Source organism: Sebastes umbrosus, chromosome 13 (assembly GCF_015220745.1).
Source record: "Sebastes umbrosus isolate fSebUmb1 chromosome 13, fSebUmb1.pri, whole genome shotgun sequence".
Classification (NCBI taxonomy): Eukaryota; Metazoa; Chordata; class Actinopteri; order Perciformes; family Sebastidae; genus Sebastes; species Sebastes umbrosus.
The window spans coordinates 22,956,727-22,974,764 of record NC_051281.1 but is presented as its reverse complement, the minus strand read 5'-3'; the positions used below and the strand labels follow the sequence as shown (position 1 = coordinate 22,974,764).

At 40.0% G+C, this 18,038-nt stretch overlaps 1 protein-coding gene across 2 annotated transcripts in view; it reads left to right on the top strand.

Moving 5' to 3' along the window:
- fgf14 (fibroblast growth factor 14) overlaps positions 1-18,038 on the top strand; it is a 133,011-nt gene that overhangs the window by 2,746 nt on the left and 112,227 nt on the right. The window contains exon 1 of one of the 2 annotated variants that reach the window (XM_037789492.1): positions 116-255. The exons of the other annotated variant lie outside the window; for it this stretch is intronic. The gene's annotated coding sequence lies outside the window, so the exon portion shown is untranslated. Of the gene's footprint in view, positions 1-115; positions 256-18,038 lie in introns of those variants that run through there. 2 annotated transcript variants of the gene reach the window in all.

The window sequence follows — 18,038 nt, the reverse complement described above, 5'->3', positions numbered from 1 at the left end:
ATATTATTAGGTTCATTTATATTTATATCAAACATACACAATATGTATAGGTTTGTATTACTTTTAATTTATATTATTTAATATTTTCATATAAATTGCTTTCACGCATATTGTTCGTAGGGACGTTGATATGCTACGTCACTTCCGGCTGCCATATTTAGTTTAGTTTTTGAAAGAGTTAAAAATGATGAAGCAAACTGGATGTTGTTTCTCCTCCAAATGTTTGAATAACCTGGAAATATCTAAAAAACGGTGGTAAGTGTTGTCACATAACCTGTGAGTTTCTTTTTTTCAAAGCTTGGCTTGTATTTATCTTTATGTTAATGTTACATGAAAGGCACAATGTGGAACTAAGCCAGTAGGCACTGATGGTGACGACTGACTGACTGCTGCTCAATGGAAAAGCCGCACCAAGACACTAACTTCCCTAACTGGTGCTCAACACCATGCAGCAAATCGATCAAAGCTGAGACTCACTGTCAAGGTGTTTTGAGATTTGATGTCTTTCAAAGTGAGAGTATAGCCCACGTTTACCTTTTGTGGAGGCTCACTATTGAATTATCATAAACTGATGGTGTGGGCACAATTGTCAGGGTTTTGTGCTGAAGCAGCAGGTAGAGCCAGTGTGGTTTACTGGGGATAAATGAAGTAGGCCAAGATGCAGACTGTGTCAGTGGGGTGCAGTACTGTTTCTTATGACTTAAAAAACTGCTAACTCATTGAATGCACACTGTCAAACAAAACACACAACACATTTTGTTTCAGCTACAGAGGCGCCTCAAACAACCTCGGAGGATTTTCTCGTACCTTTTGTCATAGACGGAGAATCCTCTGTGTGGCCCTCTGTCAGCAGAGGCAGGTGTTTCCAGTATAGTGCTCACTAGGCCTGCCTGAGCTGCAAAGGCCTACATATAGTGCTCCAGCTCTGTATTTTTAGTAACACAACATAACTGAGAGAACACAGAGACTAAGCCAACTGGGCTGTATCACTACGACTGCCAGTCTTTGTCAACATAGAAACATAGGTCTTATAAGTCACATATTCTCATCTGAATCTCTTTCCACATACAAAAGCAAACTTGCCGTACGTCCCCAGTGCATCTGAAGAGGTTAAAGTTGATTCTTTAAAGTGCCTTCTGCTGCAGCAGATGGCACTTGGGTTTATGCCTATTGTGGATTAATATTCACTTGTTAGGGGCAAAGTGGGGGTGAGATGAGATCTTTTGGTATTTAGTATATATATAGCCATACAGTGTATGTGTGTGTGTGTGTGTGTGTGTGGAGAGTTTGCCTATATGGTGCCTGTGATTATGTGTTTCTATAAATGAAGCGAGTTTCAAATTCAGACTTCTAAGCGAGCTGAAGATTGGCAGGTTGGAAAGTAAAGCTGTACAGAACTATAATCATGTCAAACATTCCATTTAAGTGATGCATCATGGCTTAATGATAGGTGATATCGAAAAACATGCTTTTAGTTTGTGAGTTCATGGTTGATATAGAATATTTCCCTTCTTGATATTTCACTCATGGTGAATGAGCAAGGGGCTCATTCACCTTTCTCTCTATTATTATCTTTAAAGGTGCTCTATACAATATCCAGAGCATTAATTGAGCAGCAAACAACTATGTAAAGATATAGAGGAGTAATGTCTACCTGAGCAGAAAATGAAGTCACTCTCCCTCTGTGTGTGTTGTAATTCGAGCTTCTTAGCGTTTTGTTGACATAGTCGGGCCGTCCGCACATGCTTTTAGTGCATGTGAGCGTGCCCCACTGGCTAGCTCACTGCCGCCGCTCTGCACTGTTCTTATAAGGTGGTTACAGCCGTCGCCATGGTGTGAGCTATGTGGAGGCAATAAAAATGCTTCCAATCTCGCATTTTTAGCTTTGTCTGCATCAATTTCAATGTCCCTCACCTTGTGTAATTCATTTGCCACTACACAACAGAAAAGGGTGGAGTAAATAAATATTCACTCTTTTGTTTCAAACTAAGTGGTAATGCATTAGTCTCAGCTGTTTTGATAGACAAACAAGGTAGATAATGTATGGAATATTTCTTGAAATATACCACATTGTTTTATGAGGAAGCCAGATACCATGAACACAGTGTTTCTGTGTAGCTTAAAAGAACAGTGTGTAACAATTAGGGGGATCTTTTGGCAGAAATGGAATATAATATTAATAAGTGTGTTTTCTTTTGTGTATAATCACCTGATAGTATGAAGCATTGTGTTTCCTTTACCTCAGAATGAGCCATTCATATCTACATAGGGAGCGGGTCCTCTTCACGGAGTCCACCATATTGCACCACCATGTTTCTACAGTAGCCCAGAACGGACAAACCAAACTCTGTTAACTTTTCCTGCTTGGGCCGGAGTCGATAACGTTACTTTCTCCCGTCATTGCAGCTCTCTCTCTCTCTTACTTCACCACTCACTTTCCTCGTACACACACACACTCTACGCACTGGCTCTGCTCCAGATGGCTCTAGAGAGGGCCATTCACGTTTTTGCGTCGCCAACCGTAGCTCTCCAACGGCTACAGGTGGTTGCAGTCTCCTCATCTCAAAGCTAGATACCACCAGATCCTACACACTGGACCTTTTAAGGGGTTGACATTACAGGGTTTAAAGCGTCTTCTCCCTTTTGAGTCATCCAAAGTTGTCACTTTGACTTCCCTTGTCTTTAGATAAGATAAACCACCAAACACCAGAACATGCTGGGTCAAAGTTGTAGCACACAACAGAACTACGCACTTTCGTTGCATATGTCAGCTTGCCTTTGTGTAAAGACTGCACGTCCACTTTTAGCCTTTTAGTCTCACTATGCCTTTTTTTTAAAGTTAATATCCTTTCAGCCATGTCACTGTTTTCCAGCAAAATTCTCATTTTATCTAATGGTAAATTGTCCTTAGGGTTGGTAGTCTGGTACAGCTGGCATCGCTGGCCAACCCTTAATGTTCACTCTCATATCATATCATAGCATTGGTACATGTCTCTGAGTGAACGTACTTCATTAAGTCAATTAAGTGATGAACTAGCTGAGTGGAAAGAAAGGATGGAGATGCAGTACGTTTCACCCTGCAGCCTGTGCAGCATTGATGATTGTGCAAATGACCACATAGCTGTCATCTTAAAACTTTGGGAACATCATTGAATGGGTCATATAACTATGATGAATGAGGGCATTTGGTGGTAAGCGTTAGAGGATTTTTTTTGTCTAAGACAGACAATTGATGGGAGCTCACTGGCCTTTCTTATGCTTTACATTTTTGTAAAAGTGCGTTGAATGCTGTAAACGTGGATGACATTTATAGCCAGATTGCTGAAAGAGCAGAATTGCAGTGGATGTGTGAAGTCAGTAGGTGGCTTCCTCAGAGTAGCACAGCAGCAGTGGCTCACTGACAGCAGAGTGACAGTACAGGTCAGCGAACACCCAGGCATCCACGTGAGTGAGGATGGTTCATAGCATATCAAGGGAAACTCAGCTTCATTGTGTGTGACAGAGCCAGGAGGCCGAACCGAAGCTCCAGCACTGTGATGCTTATTGCTCTTGTTTGCTCCATGGGTATACTGGGGCTTTAACCCTAAGCTCTATAGTTTGACCTCACACTCATGAAGCAGTGACCCAAGATAATTAGTGTGGGTCTCTGGCATGGCCAACCATACAGACTATTGGAGGACCTTGAACTGGTGCTAAAAAATAAGAACTCTGGATATTAAAATTATTTGATTTGTGGCACATAAACCACTCAGAGATAAATCTATGGATGCAAATTTATTGCGTCTCATAATAATCATAAAAAAAACAGTGTGTAAGTAAAGACATAAATAAATAAAAAGGTACTTGTCTGGACAATGTAGGGCTGCACAATTGATCAAATATTAATCACAATCACAATTATGGCTTCCCACAATTAAATTAACATGATCGCCTGCGATATTGATATTTAAAATGCACGCTCTGCACATAGAAAACGCTGCAGCGTATCGTATCAAGCGCTTTCTAAACTGCCAGCCACCAGCCGGTGATCAAGATGTTTTGGCTTCACTTTTGGGTATAGATATTATCTGTACAACAATGTTTATAATTAAATTAAGAGCATACAATTGTTTATCTAGCTGTTATTGTTGCTAATTTTGCTCTCGAAGTACAGATTGAAGCATTTAACTTTAAAATGTAGCTAACAAAAGGGTAGGGTGAATATTCATGTATTCTTTCATATTGCAACAATATATAGCAGAAAAAAATATATTGCAATGTCAGTTTTTTCCAACATCGTGCCGCCCTAATTTGTACATTAACAGGGATGTAGCACAGCATGGAAGTGAAAACAGTGCTGTGTTTATTTTAATGTGAAAGTGCAATAAAAATATGTTGTCGCTAAAATTAAAGAATAATCGTGATAAATAATCATGAAATCAATATTGATCAAAATAATCGTGATTATCATTTTGGCCATAATCGTGAAGCCCTAGGACAATGGCAACATTTTATTTTGAAAGACTTGTGTTTCCACGGTGTGCAGGTACTGTATATGGCTACAAACTGTAGTTGACAGGTTAATGACTAGGCTGGTAATACCTTTTTAAAGTACTGTGACAGCATATTGAATGACCCCTTCATCAGATGCATGTGTCTAAATGCTGTTTGCTGTCATAACAAGTTCATGCATTGCTCAGGGTAAAATATTAATTTTGCTGTGCACTGTTCTTTGCTGAGCAGGGACTTTCACAGTGTAATCTGAAATTATATATGCATTTTAATAACTCAGATTACGCCGCTGGTGTCTTTTCTCCGTTCTCACCTCAAAGCAAGAGCAATATATCTCAAATTCAGCTTTTTTCCCAAAAATCATGCCCGTTGAAGAATTCAAAATGATACATTTTTTCTACAGTTAAAAGATGCTTGATTAATTTGTGTTGCTTATACCCACGCTAGATTAATTTGTGGCAACAAAGAAACAGCAGTGTAATTAAAGGGGATGGGTAAGATTCAAACAAGAAGTCCTACAATTAGAATAACAGCAGGGTTGGCTAAATATATCCTCCTCCAACCACCATGGTGGCATGTTGCTAGGTTTCTTACAGAAACAGTGCAGTAAGTTCGTAAATGGCTAAACTGCAGTAGTTTTTCTGATAATACACAGAGGTGTTGCAGGACCTGGCATGTCACAGCTTTAGGATTTACAGTTAACAAGTTTAGGAAATGATCGCACAGTTATAAGGGCCATTCTACAAACGTGTCACATGGATGAGCCTTTTGTTTCTAATGCACCCACCTCACAATGTAATTGAATACAGAAAAAAGGGAGCGGACCTATCCACCGTGGGGAGGTGGATAGGTCCAACAAACACCAGACTTTTAACCAGGAGACCCCTGTTCAGAATCAGAATCAGAATCAGAATCAGAAAGGTGTTTATTGCCAGGTGTAAGGGGTATACACAAGGAATTTTCTTTGGCTTTTTGGTGCGAGACAAACAGTATAATAACAAAGAATAGATAAAAGCTGTTCGAGGCTGTTGTTGACTGGTGTTGACTGGTGTTTTGTTTTGTGAGTTACGTTTGTGACGTTTGTCACGTGTTTTTTACTGACGTTTGTGGCGTGTTTTCCACATTTGTTTCCGTACATGTTTTACCCAGTTTACATACTTATTTTAAGCACAACCATGACATTTTCCCTTAACCTAACTAATTGTTTTTTCTTGCCTAAACCTAACTGCGGACGTTTGCGTGGCGTACAAATGACACGCGAAAAGCGGCATACAAATGACATGCGAAAAGGCTAAAATGTCAAAATGTCTATCTAAATATCCAAATGTCCTACTATTTATACGCCTTCCCGTGAGACTGGGTTGGTGATTGCTGTTATGCATTTTGTGATCATTTGCAAAGAGAGATGAAGTTGCGTGTATCAGCAGTGGGCATGTCACAGGTCAACTAGAGACATTGTCTCGCTCTCATCTCTTTTGGGCGTGATAATGGCAGCGGCATCATCAGTTTCCACACTGAATTAATTTGGGCTGGCGCTGTCCTGCTCTTGAGAAATATGACCTGCAGGGGTGATGAGATTCAAGTTCCTGGCTGTTATTCTACCTCCCTCTGAGAGACAATCAAGTTTACATTCAAATCAGTTCAGATGAGAGGGCACATGTGTATATATAGTGTATGTATATAGGGAGAGAGAAAGAGAGAAGAAAAAAGAGGGCAAAAGAGAAATTGGGCTGTAGAAAGGTATGATTAATGTCTGAGTTTACATGAGGCATCTCCCAGAATGCTCTGGATACTTCCCAGATGCTCCTGTTTGCAGAGGTGAGAGAAATTATGGGACATGCGGTCCTGGCTGGGTGCCTCCAAGGGTGACTGGTTGGCCACTGGATCTGCAGGCGGGCGGTGTCACACAGAGGTGCTCTCTGTTCCCTCAAGGTTAGGCCTGATGGGAGTTCACATGAAGGGGAGACACTGTGAAATAGATCAGTTCTCTCACAGGTTCTGGGATGGATAACATCTCTTTGTTTGTCTGATCCTCTGATGTTTAACATTTGTAATCGGTTAGAGGTTCATTAGTGTAGGTGTGCATGCAAAAATGAAAATGCACTGATGCGGTGTCTATCGTCTTTCATCACACATCGTTTTGCAAAGAGACCTCATTGAGTCATGTCATTAAAAACAGAGCCATTATGTTCTTTTGTCTTTTTTCAGCACTGAACTGTAAATTGAATTATTGGATTTAAAGCTGCGAAATCTGTATTTTTGTATTAACAGTGGATCCAATGACTTAATGAGTGTGACAGTGTTGCTCGCAGTGATGAACCCACAGATAATTATCACCCGACTCTACATGTCTAATTGTTTTGGTTTTACGGCCCACAACTTGTCTGCTTTGGTTCAGTCTCGCTGCTCTCGTTTGCATCATTTCCATTCGCAGCAGGCAGCTGTTTTCAGCAAATAAGTACTAAAAACACACACGGTACTCTACCTGCTCAGCACCAAACAGCAGACAGACATAGTTAGCAGTTAGCTGGTGGACATAGTGGTGCGTTTAGCAGCCAGATAGTCCCCTCAGGAGCTGGTACGGTAGAGTCCAAAACAGAGTTAAAGCTTGAGCTTGTTTCTGTTTTCCACAAGTTTCCCAAAAAATCTGCGAATTCAGGTTTAAACATTCAGTCCAAAAAACGGCTAAGACGCAGACTAGACAGGAGTCAGTTTTAGCTGAGCGAAGTCTTAACGGTGTCATTTGAGAGCTTTTTGAGCTGAGCTGTCTGGTCTTCAAAGCAGAATTAAAGCTGGGGCTTGTTTCTGTTTTCCACAAGTGTCCAAAAAAATCTGCGTATTCAGGTTTAAACATTCAGTCCAAAAAACGGCTAAGACGCAGACTAGACAGGAGTCAGTTTTAGCTGAGCGAAGACTTAACGGTGTCATTTGAGAGCTTTTTGAGCTGATCTGTCTGGTCTTCAAAGCAGAGTTAAAGTTTGAGCTTGTTTCTGTTTTCCGTAAGTGTCCAAAAAAATCTGCGAATTCAGGTTCAAACATTCAGTCCAAAAAACGGCTAAGACGCAGACTAGACAGGAGTCAGTTTCAGCTGAGCGAAGTCTTAACGGTGTCATTTGAGAGCTTTTTGAGCTGAGCTGTCTTGGTCTTCAAAGCCAACTTATGTGATCCATTTTCCGTCTGCTCACGAGGTCAATATTAGGTTGAATTTCAGATAATAACACACACAGTGAAAATTGTCAGTCTTTCCAAATGGAGGTAAAGCACAGAGAATGGATTTGTGTTTCTAGCTAATGGTGCCAAGAGGCTACCTTTATTGTTACTTGCACTTAGTGGATTGAAGACATTAGGGATAATAGTCGTTTTGAATAAACTGTGATTGCCCTGGTTACCATTTTAAAAGGTTACATCTCTCTGTCTTTCTTTGTTGGACCACCTAATTCCTCGTTCCTTTCCCAGAGAAATGTGTAAAAACATTTGAAGCTAAAAATATGACACCTTTCTTTGTGCTTTGCTCAAATAAATGTTGGTGCACACCAACACTCTCAATTTTAAGCAAGTAGGTGTTAAGAAACACATTGAATACCTGACATATTTGTTGCAGCCTTAGAGGCCAAACAAATATCCCACAGAATGAACCTACGACTAGAATTTGAGTCAAAGTGATGATTATTTGATTGCTTTGTGATTTGAATCACAGATCCAGTTGTCTGCCTGTGGTGTGAAAGGTTGCTGTGAGGGACATCATGTGGCTGAATGAGAATTACACTGTGATTACTGTGACGGATGCTGATTTAGCAAAACATAGCTTTGTGAGAAAAGTCTTGATATGTCTTTTTTTTTATTAGATTGTCTACCCGCAATATTCGAAACATAATTTAAGCGGCGGTCACACTGAGTAACCTCTGGTAACTTGCTCAAAAGCATTTGGCACTTTTTTCTTTTCACAGTTTCTGATGGCAGCTTTGTTTCTGTTTCGAATTATGGGTACTTGTCAGATTGTCAGATAACAACAGTAGGAATGTTGCAGCAAAAGTTGAGCCAAGTTCAACTTTTTTGCTGAAGCCCTCTGCCTTGGCACCATAGACTGTATATATACAGTAGATGGACGATGCGTCTCCACTTCCTCCCACTGTACAAAAGTGAAGCCAAAATATGCCGGATACGGGGGTTGCAATCTTGAGATTTTGACGTCATTTGGAACCGGAGTCTGCGCAGTAGTGATCGGGGGGGGCTGGAGCTGCGGTATCGAGGTCCCGCCCACGCACCTGCCTGAGCCAATCACGAGCTGAACATGGCCACAGCTTGTTAGCGTGAGCCACCTAGCTTCTATTTTAGCAACACGGTAGCTGTTTGACTACAAAGACGGCAACAACAAACCATAATATCTCTATAACTACATTCATGATCAAATTGACACATGTTCTATTTCACAGACTTATGACGGTTATGGAAAGTTAAAGTTACATCTTCTCTCTTGTACAATTCCTGAGCCTCCGGCTGCGCGACTACCTCACTCAGAGCAGCTGTCAATCACAGCTGTCAATCACAGCTGTCAATCACAGCTATCAATCATAACGTCTCACCCCCTTTTTATAGCATCAAATAACTAATTAAAACCAAACTTATCAGAAAAATAAACACTCAAACATACATCAGCCCGATAAGAACTGCCTAAAATGACAGAAACCGTCTTTGGTAAAAACTCAGTTGACATGTACTTTGACTTTTTTGTTTGGCCCATGTCTCATCTGCTAACATGGAGGGGGCGGGATTAATGGCCTATACTGCAGCCAGCCACCAGGGGGCGATCAAGACGTTTTAGCTTCACTTTTTGGGAGCTTTAATGTTGTTTATCTTTAAATAGAGTCTATGGTTGGCACCCCCACTGCGTCTCCAGGCTGGCCCTATTCAAATGATAGGAGGAGGCTGTGTTTTTTTCCGTAGCGGCCTAGATAGTAATCAGTTACGCCTGGGCTAAAATTGACATTTAGGGATGTCCCCCCCCCAAAAAATCTGAAAGCTGATCTTTTTATCAATTGTGCCTAGATAGATGATTGAGCTCAACAGAAGCTCTATCAAAATGCAGTCTCTTGCTAACGTTCTATAAAAAGGTGTCTTTCATATGCACTTGACAGCTGCCTACATGATAGGCTAAAAGACTGAGGCTAAAGCTGCATGTCACTGGCAACAAATCAACATCTTCCAACAGTTGATAATCTGTGTAGAAGATATGGAAATAAAGAAATGTTCTTGTACTGCATTGTAGAGCTAGTAAGTCCCACTATAGTTCCCTGTCCACTAGGTCTGGCACACATGGGTACATAATACGAAGTGGATGTGCTAGTTGTAATAACCCTATTTTAAAATTGAAGATTTATTTTTTCTTTAATTGCCACATATCATTAATTTCTGATTTTACTGACCTCAGTAGTTTATAACTGGCTTTACCGAGTGCATGCATAATTTTGACAGGTTTACTATATTCCAGGAACACTGGGAAATTGAGGTAGCCTACATCTCAAAATAGTCATCACAGCAAGATAGTATATCCTGTGCTTTTCCCCACTTGGTTTTCTGCCCTGTGTCTTATGGAGGCTCCATCATCTTGTAATTTGGCTCATCCTCTGCTCTTAATAGTAGGAGCTATGTGACATACATATCCCCCACTTCTGTGAGTGGTTGTGCGAGGAGCTGGGGTGTAAAACACATGATGTTGAACCCTAACACACGATGCATCTTAATGCTCACTACTTCCAGAACCCCAGAGGATCGGATACATGATAGGCGCTGTGGAGCTGCTGTGATTTTTTTCCTGGAGCTGCTGACCTGCTGAGCAGGGCCGATGCACTGCGCTGTGATTCACAATAAAGTGACAAAGTGATGAGAGCGAGAGATGAAGAGCAAGAGTAAATAATGCAGTTAGACTACGAGATTATTGATTTACGTGGCCAGAAGTTTGAACAGTTGTACACAGTTGTACAGAAGAGCTAACACATGCACCTTTTTTTTTAAGTTCATCATCATCATTACCAAAAATGCATACTGAGGCATCAGAAGTGCCCCTGTGTGGAATTGAAGTTAACACTGTGTAAGTGGATCATCCAGGATGAGAACATTTTATGTGAAGGTTTTTTGTCTCTAGGGAGAGCTTTAGTGTCAGAGTTCAGGGAAACGATCGCTGTGACAGTTCAGTGTAACGCAGTCAACCTTGACAACTACAGGTAGCATGTTTAGAATCTAAATAATCGGTACTGATTCGATGCTTCTGCAGCCAATGTGCCATGTGCTTTATGCCACGATATGGAGAGAATTGTTGAAATACTTGTTTCGTTCCCTGTTGTGTGAACAGCCTTGTCGAATTTGAAAGTGTGATCACAATCCATATGCCTTGTTGATTTGATAGAAACCAGAATTATTCATTCTCGGGGACCAATATTGTGACCTGTCCTGAATAGCCACAGAGAGTCAGGGTGTTCCAGAAGTAAGAAAACTAAAAATGGGAAGCCTTATTCGACAGTATGTAATGTGGTTCACTCCATATATCTAGATAAGAGTGGTAATTCAGGGCTCAGGGTTTTTCCGGAGCTGCTGATGGAAGTAGCTAAGGAGTGAGCCACCTCGCTTCCTTGTCAATAAATAAACATGAAGATTAAACAATTTACTTTCTTTGTTATTTGACAACTCCTAATAAATAAAACAAGTTGTATAGGGGCAAGTCAAAATTGACTTTGAGCAAGTAGATTTGACCGCCCGATTCGACTGTTATCGGGCCAGTAAATAGGCATTTTCAGTCGCTATAAGCACCATAGATGTGGGTTAATAGTGGCCTACTGCGCCTACTACGTTGTAATAGTGAATGTGAAACTTAAAAGCAACACGTCCTAACATGTAAAACTGAAACTTGGCCAAGCTATTCTATTTTAATAATCACATCTAATAATCTATTCTTAGTGTATTAATGATCTACACAAAGCCTTGTTATACGGACAGGAGCTGTCAAGTTACAATAAAAACAAACCGGATCTTTAGAAAAACAGCAGTAATGCGGCATTGCTGACGTCTGTGGACTCATGCAGTTATAAAGAGGAAAGTGGGCTACCTTTTCAAGGCTATTCTTTCCACAATCTGGGTCTGTATGTCCGAGGTCATTTGTGAAATTATCCCATTTCACGTCATTTGCGGCAGTTTATGCCTTCACTATAAAAACCACACATCCTAACTTAACGCAGCAGGTGGCAAGCTTTCCTCTGTTTGAGATCCGTGAGTCATCTACAAGAGTGTTGTCCTTGGGAAATGCTGTGAGAACTGGTCTTAAATTGGTACCAGTTCCTGACTCCCGCACACGTCATTGCAGCTATAAGTATAACTAAAGTGTGATTGTTCTATATTACTATAGTGTTCTTTATATAGGTATACCTTATTTGGAGTGAAACTGTAATAAAACATCCAAGGATATTTTTTACTGTTCTACTGAATGTAAAATTTGTATCAGTATTGATACCAGTGCCATTGTTCTCCACATCCTCCTCGTGTGCTCTCGCCCTTCCCCTTCATTCAGTGACAACACCATTCACCCTGTGGTAACAACTTAACTCCTAAATAACCCTCTAGCCCACTGACATTTGCTCTTTAGATTGAAAGCTGACTTGATTATAGTGGAGATGTTTTTTTAAAGGGAGTATTTAGCTCCCGCTGAAAGCAACTACAGAGAGCTGTAATTTCAGCCATACAAGTCAACATAACGCAATCTGACACCAGAGGCAAAACACTGTGCTTTGTTGACATGTCTCATGAAAAATACACAGGTTTTCTACTAAGAGCAGGTCTGTATTTTCATCCTGATTTCATGTCCATTCACCATTTAAGTTTTTTTTGATGCAAGAAAATGCTATTAACTGCCATTAATTGTAATTTGCCATGCCATGCCCGCAGTCATTACATAGTTCCTCATTCACCCGATTCAACTGTTATCAGGCCATTAAATGTGCGTTATTGCTCGCAATAAGCATCATAGATGTGGGTCAGCAGGGGCCTACAGTACTACGCCCTCTACGTTGTAAAAGTGAAAGCGAAACTTGAAACTAACACGCTGTAAAACTGCATGAAACTTTACGTTTTCAACATAAACAAAACACTTCTTAAGTGTTAGGTAGCGAATCCATCGCACCCAGCTCCCAAAAAACTGGCAAAATAGACTTTAAAATGCCCCCAGAGAAACCTATGATTGTCATGTTTTTTAGATGTTGTATGGTTTGAGCTCTGCCTCCTGTAGACTAGCCTCTGCTAGCTGCTCTGTTCCTTAACTCTACCATGTATCAATCTCCCTTCATTCTAATACCTTCCTCAGTACAAACACTCTCACACATTCGTCTTTAGTGGTTCTTTGTTGATACAGTCTACAGTCCTCTCTCCTCTCCAGTATTATCTCGTATTTGGATCCAGCCCAAAGTAATGTTGTGCATTTATAACTTACTTACTTTTATATGTGTATTACTGTAACACAGTCACATTGATTTATGCTTGTGTTGAAAACAAACAATTGAACACAATACGAGTGTCTCTAAAGCTATTTCAGTTTGGTTTCCTATGACCAGTAGATCATGTAAGCCATTGGCACAGTTCCAGTACAGTCACACTGTAGTTGTAATGGAGCTACTGCAGAGATGACCACATCAGTGTAGATCGCCTATAAGGTAATGCAGACACCAAAAACCCTCCAGGTAGCACTCACCAATTTATTTTAAGTGATGTCAAGAGTATCTTGCTAATGTTTCTTCCTGGAGCCCTTCATCACAGTGTCACCCATGACGACCATTATAAAAGGTAACTGTAAAGTAAAGACATATGCATTTAGCATTGCGTACAGGGGTAGGGCTGTGTGTTGGCAAGAATCTGGCGATATTATTCATATCATGATACAGGGGTTACGATTTAATATATTGCGATACTGTAAGCAAGGCGATATATTGCGATTTTTAAAAAAATATAATTTTAGGAAAACTGTCACAGTATAAAGAACACATAAAATCAGAGTAAATAAAGTGTACTTTTTTATGCAATCAGATTAGTGGGATCAGCATTTATCACAGTAACTGTAACATCCAACATCATTGCACTACTTTGAGAGGGCACGTACACTGAGAGGATGCATCTCTTTGCAAATTAAATAAAGTATTGACTGAGTTAGTCTTTGCATGTAAACTATTGATTAAAAATCAATAGTTTTTAAGAATCAATACAGTATCACAAAACATAACATCACAATATTAATTTTGTTTTATATTTTCTGACATCTCTAGCGTACAGGTGGCCATATCCAGAAATGTAGTAAATGTAAATTAAGTTAACTGAGGTATTTATTTTTCCGAATAGATGTTGTAAATGATGTAGACTACATTTTCATGCCGACATAAATCTTTGTAATGTGAATAAATATTACAAAATAAGCTTAATTGAATGTAAATAATATATACATTTATTTTCTTGAGGAAAAAGATACAGACTTTATTAAGTGGGCCGGGTATTGGCCATGACATTAATACAGTTCCTGAGTAAATGTCATTTTAAAATTCAGTTTTTCCGCTATCAGTTTCATATATTAAGTCACACCAATCCGCAGCCCCCATGTCGCCTGCTCAACCAGGTGCAGAGGTGCCCTGCTGACTCACGTTTTAGTATCCTAGTTATCCCTGGCATCATGTTATCTTACATAATGATTCCAATGAGTTCCACCCAGTGATACACAATTTAACATTAGGAAAAAGGAGAGCACTGGTATTGGATTGGTATTTAGTATCGCAGATTCCCTGAATTTAGGTAGGTAACACCATGTAGGTCATACTATTTATTTATTCCCTTTATTTGTAAATTATGAAATTATTGACATTATTAACATGCATTTTCAGTAAGACAAACCACATATCTTTGGTGAAATTTAAAGGTTTATTATTTTACATATGATATCTTGACACTGAGTTTATCAGACTCTGACTTCCCCCTTTAGGTAATGGGACAGAAAGATTCATGTTTTCTCTAAATATAGAAGGGGGAAGTCAAAGTTGTAATGCTACCAAAATTATAGCATGATTAAAAGTTGATCATAAACTTTTTTTATGTGTACATGGGGTGAGTGGATGTCATATTAGGCAAAGAAGTGATCTCTTAGAGCCGCTGTAACCTGCTTAAATCAGAAGATAATACTCAAGCAAGTGACAAAAAAAGTACTTCAATCTGGCTCTGAATTATTCCTTTTGAGGATGGAATCATAAACAGTCTGCTCGGCTCTGAGAACACGGTACACAGCAGGTACACAGGATGAGGACAGGCGGCAAACTTCATGCTTGATAGAAATACAAAGTAAAAGAAGTGGAAAATATACAGATGCAGATGAGATGAAATAAATCCAATAGGAAACAAACGCGTACTGTAGAAAATGAATCTGACAAACCACTGAAGTGGATTATAGAATCTGAATAATGTCAGAAATACAACAACAAGAAATCAACATTCATGGAAGTCATTAGTTTCCAATACTGTAATTTTGATACAGACAAAATGATTTGGCTGCACTTTTTTATTTATATGCTAATAGAGCCTGTTGATGTTTTACCTGAGGGCTTTAAAAGGGATAGTTTGGGTGTTTTGAAGTGGGGTTATATAAGGTAGTTCTCCAGAGTCAGTGTATTACCTACAGTAAATGACGGTCAGTACACCCCCAGTTTGGAGAAACAGACAGGAGTTAACGCTCGGAAGCAAAGCATGTACTGCTGAGGACGGCTGACAGCAAAACGTATTTTAACACCTAAAAGAAAGGCTCATCTAAAAAAATCAATATCAGTTTAAGTGTACGCTATATTTCGAATATTTTCACCACTTTACCTTGCCATCAGACAGCCCTTTCCGACGGGGAAATGAAACCGTTGTATCTATCTATGCTCTCGCCAAAGACACCAGACTCCTTTGGAAAAAAATAATTATTTTACCTCGCAGAACACGGGGGTTGCTGGTTTATTGTTGCCTCGATTGGTTAGTTTGTTTTTGCTATTGTGTGACTTTGGTGAATTCAAACTAACCAAAGTAGGTAAAATTATTTGCGAGGTAAAAATACTGTTTTTTTATCAACGGTTCATTGGCAAGAGCATAGGTAGCGGCTTCAGTTCCCCATCGGAAACGTGTACTGTATTGTATAGCTGTCTCATGGCAATGTCGACCGGCGAAAATATTCTAAATACAGCGTACACTCTCGACTGATATAGAATCTTTGTATGTGAGCCTTTCTTTTGGTTGGCTGAAATACGTTTTGCTGCCGGCCCCGTCCACAGCACTATATTGCTTTGCACCCTTGCTGGTACTCCTGTCTGTTTCTCCAAACTGGGGGCACGCCGACCGTCATCTACTGTAGGTAATGCACTGAATGTGGATACGTCCATCATATAACCCCACTTCAAAACACCCAAACTATCCCTTTAAGGGCTGACAGAGTATGCCGAGTGACTCCCTGTTCACATTAATATTCTTTCCAGTCCGTTATCTAGGAGTGGAATATGATGCAGTCACTTTAGCATGTTGCTGCGCTGTACGCCGAGCAGGTTGGGTCATGTTCCCTGTGGCTCTGGTGACAGGGATGTGGCGTCTTTAACCTTTATCAAACACACCACACTGAACATATACTGGTGTGTGTGTGTGTGTGTGTTATTGAGCTACAGTACGTGTTACTACAAATCATACAGCCAGAGGCACACACTAAAGTGATGGCTTGCTGTATACTGTTTTAGAGCAATGAGGACCGGTGGAGGGAAACACAGAGCGAGGTCAGCTGGGCCTGCGTCTTTCCTGTGCTGGAAGTACATTTTAATGATTTGATTATGATTGATTGCTGATGTAATTTCATGACTCACTGTTGGCCTGTAGCTCATTTATTACTGTTGTCCATCATCTAACTGTGCTCCCTGCTGACGGGATGAGCTGAGCAGGACGCGCTCTCTCTCTCTCTCTCTCTCTCTCTCTCTCTCTGTCTCTCTCTCTCTCTCTCTCTCTCCATCCATCTCTCTCTCTCTCTCCATCCATCTCTCTCTCTCTCTACCTTATTACGGTCATCATGCCAATATAGAGATATAGTATTAACAAAGCATGTGTACAAGGTCCACAGTGTAATATAAGTAAGAAGACAATGGAAGGTTTGCACGTATGATTTACCTGTTGAATGTGAAGATAATATTACTATTTGAAAGGAGAAAAGAGATCAATAACTGTATTTTGCTGCCTCTATGGTAATGGCAGTTCCTTTTTTCCTCAAATAAATATTTATTTTGGTTTGATTTGGGAGTGAGTTGAGTACTTAGTAGGGCTGTCAATCAATTAAAACATTTAATTGCTATTAATCGCATGATTGTCCACGATTAATCAGGATTAATCACACATTTTTTATCTGTTCAAAATGTACCTTAAAGGGAGGTTTGTCAAGTATTTAATACTCTTATCAACGTGGGAGTGGGCAAATATGCTTGCTTTATGCAAATGTATATATATATTTATCATTGGACATTAGTTAACAACACTAAACAATGACAAATATTGTCCAGAAACCCTCACAGGTACTGCATTTAGCATAAAAAAATATCCTCAAATGATAACATGGCAAACTGCAGCCCAACAGGCAACAACAGCTGTCAGTATGTCAGTGTGCTGACTTGACTATGACTTGCCCCAAACTGCATGTGATTATCATAAAGTGGGCATGTCTGTAAAGGGGAGACTCGTGGGTACCGTAGAACCCATTTTCATTCACATATCTTGAGGTCAGAGGTCAAGGCACCTCTTTGAAAATGCCCATGACAGTTTTTCCTTGCCATAATTTAGCACAAGCTTGGAGCATTATTTAACCACCTTCGTGAAAAACTAGTATTGCCATAGCGTGCCATTGGATTCCTTGGTTTTTCTAGTTTAGAGTATCATCTCTCTAGCTTCAAAACTGAGCTGGCTACAACCTCCGAAAGATCGATTGCCTTAATTAAGATATTAGTGGCGTTAAAACAAATTTGCGCTAATACGTTATTATTGCGTTAACTTTGACAGCCCTAGTACTTAGTATTTAAGTTTTATTTTGGTAGAGAACTTTATTCTTATTTCTTTTGGTGTAGCGGTGTTGCTCTGTCTCTACCTTTTATTGTCCAGGTTGTCAGGTGTGTCTCAAAGGCCAGGTTGTGGTCACTCCGTCTTTCAGTATCTCTTCTTCTAGCTCTTCTATCTTCTTCTTCATGGTACCAAGATAATTTGTCACTCCGAATTGTCTGTTCTGTGCTAAATTGCTTTGAAGTTCACTTTGAGTTTTAATAATAGATCCAGTGGTTGATGCACTTTTCTTTTTCTGTGGCTGTAATTTGGTCCAGATTTCTGTCAGTCTCTGAGGCAATGTACTGTTAGGCCACGTTCAGAACGACTTAAGCCCTGCGTGAAAAAATGCAATTAATAAGGCCTGACTGTTGAGGATGCTCGCAAAAAAATGCAGGATCCTTCGGCAAAAAAAGTCCGATTTTGACTCATCTTTT